Below are 2,824 nucleotides of genomic sequence, written 5' to 3' on the forward strand. Positions count from 1 at the left end.
CAATATCTAATAACCAGGTGCGAAGGGTGTGGGGGTGAAAAGTGTTTCTGTTAGGATTACTTTAAATAATAGGTATGTACAATCCTGTACTCTGGTTGTGTACATTGCTGTTTTCACCTAACTCTGTTCCTAATCCACCACGGCTCTCGTGTTCTTGCCCCACCCTCTGTATTCTGAAACGTGCATGTTCGGAACGAGGTATCTCTGTTCCGAAACAAAAGTCTCTCCTTAACCACTATTCTAAGAACAAACAGTTCTTAGTACTCACAAGAGGACAGAATTCAGCCACCTCATCCAGCAGATATCGGTGAGGTTTGACACAATCCACCACAACTGTCTCAATAAGGAAATGTAACCAGGTTGGGCTGTATAAGGCAAGCCCCAACTCAGAATCATTGAGCTCTCACTATATCCACTCTGTGTGCATGTTGTGATGGCTCCCTTATTAATGAGTAAAATAACGTTGTTTTTTATCAAGTATAACCAGACTTGGTGATTGGTTCTGGCTCTCCTCATTTGTTAACTCAGAATATCTACCACAAGGGACAGCTATGGAGAGGGCTGCATTGGCAGGACAGGTTTGTTTGTCTTGATATCCATAATGGTTCTATCTATGTCAAGGATATTTGTGTGTGTTTTTGTGTTTTTTTTTTGTTATTTTGAGTCGTGTGTCCCTGCTGTGACTCTGCAGGTGCTCATCTATGGCTGTTCATTGGTTTCACGATGATGGTTGGTTCCCTCATCGATTCCATCTGGATCCTGTGGGGAGGATATGTGGTTCCTAGTGAGTTTGACGGCTTTCTATTTCTCTCTATCTTTCTACATGGTTCTTTCATAGGTCATTTCGGCTGTACTATCTAGTAGTAGTAGTAGTAGCAGTAGTAGTAGTAGAGGTGGTAGTAGTAGTAGAAGGGGTAGTAGTAGTAGTAGAGCTGGTAGTAGGGATTCTCTGCCTCTACCCCTACTACAGGGGCTGAGGCACTGGCTTACTGGTGCTCTTCCATGCCGTCCCTGGGAGGGGTGCGTCACTTGAGTGGGTTGAGTCACTGACGTGGTCTTCCTGTCTGGGTTGGCGCCCCCCCTTGGGTTGTGCCGTGGCGGAGATCTTTGTGGGCTATACTCGGCCTTGTCTCGGGATGGTAAGTTGGTGGTTGGAGATATCCCTCCAGTGGTGTGGGGGCTGTGCTTTGGCAAAGTGGGTGGGGTTATATCCTACCTGTTTGGCCCTGTCCGGGGGTTTCATCGGATGGGGCCACAGTGTCTCCTGACCCCTCCTGTCTCAGCCTCCAGTATTTATGCTGCAGTAGTTTATGTGTCAGGGGGCTAGGGTCATTCTGTTACATCTGGAGTATTTCTCTTGTCTTTGCCGGTGTCCTGTGTGAATTTAAATATGCTCTCTCTAATTCTCTTTCTCTCTCTCGGAGGACCTGAGCCCTAGGACCATGCCTCAGGACTACCTGGCTTGATGACTCCTTGCTGTCCCCAGTCCACCTGGCCATGCTACTGCTCCAGTTCCAACTGTTCTGCCTGCGGCTATGGAACCCTGACCTGTTCACCGGACATGCTACCTGTCCCAGACCTGCTGGAACCCTAATCTGTTCACCGGATGTGCTACCTGTCCCAGACCTGCTGTTTTCAACTCTCTAGAGACAGCAGGAGCGGTAGAGATACTCTCAAAGATCAGCTATGAAAAAGCCAACTGACACTTACTCTTGTGTTACTGACTTGTTGCACCCTCGACAACTACAATGATTATTGTTATTTGACCATGCTGGTCATTTATGAACATTTGAACAACTTGGCCATGTGCTGTTATAATCTCCACCCGGCACAGCCAGAAGAGGACTGGCCACCCCTCATAGCCTGGTTCCTCTCTAGGTTTTTGCCTTTCTAGGGAGTTTTTCCTAGCCACCGTGCTTCTACACCTGCATTGCTTGCTGTTTGGGGTTTTAGGCTGGGTTTCTGTACGGCACTTTGAGATATCAGCAGATGTAAGAAGGGCTATATAAATACATTTGATTTGATTAGTAGTAGTAGAGGTGGTAGTAGAGGTAGTAGTAGAGCTGGTGGTGGTAGTAGTAGAGGTGGTAGTAGTAGTGGATGTGGTGGAAGTAGTAGTAGTAGTAGAGGTGGTAGTAGTAGAGGTAGTAGTAGTAGAGGGGGTAGTAGTAGTAGTAGAGCTGTTGGTAGTAGTAGTAGTAGTAGTAGTAGAGGTAGTAGTAGTAGTAGTAGAGCTGTTGGTAGTAGTAGTAGTAGTAGAGGTAGTAGTAGTAGTAGTAGAGCTGTTGGTAGTAGTAGTAGTAGTAGTAGTAGTAGTAGAGGTGTTGGTAGTAGTAGTGGTGGTAGTAGAGGGGGTAGTAGTAGTAGAGGTGGTGGTAGTAGTAGTAGTAGTAGAGGTGGTGGTAGTAGTAGTAGTAGTAGAGATGGTGGTAGTAGTAGTAGTAGTAGTAGAAGTAGTAGAGATGGTGGTAGTAGTAGTAGTAGTAGTAGAGGTGGTGGTAGTAGTAGTAGTAGTAGTAGTAGAGGTGGTGGTAGTAGTAGTAGTAGAGGTGGTGGTAGTAGTGGTAGTAGAGGTGGTGGTAGTAGTGGTAGTAGAGGTGGTGGTAGTAGTGGTAGTAGTAGTAGCAGCGATGGTAGTGGTAGTAGAAGTGGTAGTAGTAGAGGTGGTAGTAGTAGTAGTAGTGGTGTAGTAGCAGAAATGGTAGTACTAGTAGTAGTAGAGGTGGTGGTAGTAGTGGTAGTAGAGGCGGTGGAGGTGGTAGTAGTAGTGGAGGTGGTAATAGTAGTGTAGTAGTTGTAGTGGAGGTAGTAGTAGTGGAGGTGG

General features: G+C 46.4%; 1 long non-coding RNA gene across 1 annotated transcript; it reads left to right on the forward strand.

Annotated features, from left to right (window-relative positions):
* The first annotated feature begins 205 nt into the window (after positions 1 to 205).
* Positions 206 to 888, forward strand: LOC115161370 (uncharacterized). Its single transcript, XR_003869251.1, has 3 exons — positions 206 to 307; positions 529 to 578; positions 692 to 888. It is a non-coding gene; the product is annotated as an uncharacterized LOC115161370 (long non-coding RNA).
* The last annotated feature ends 1,936 nt before the right edge of the window (positions 889 to 2,824 follow it).

Source organism: Salmo trutta, chromosome 24 (assembly GCF_901001165.1).
Source record: "Salmo trutta chromosome 24, fSalTru1.1, whole genome shotgun sequence".
Lineage (NCBI taxonomy): Eukaryota > Metazoa > Chordata > Actinopteri > Salmoniformes > Salmonidae > Salmo > Salmo trutta.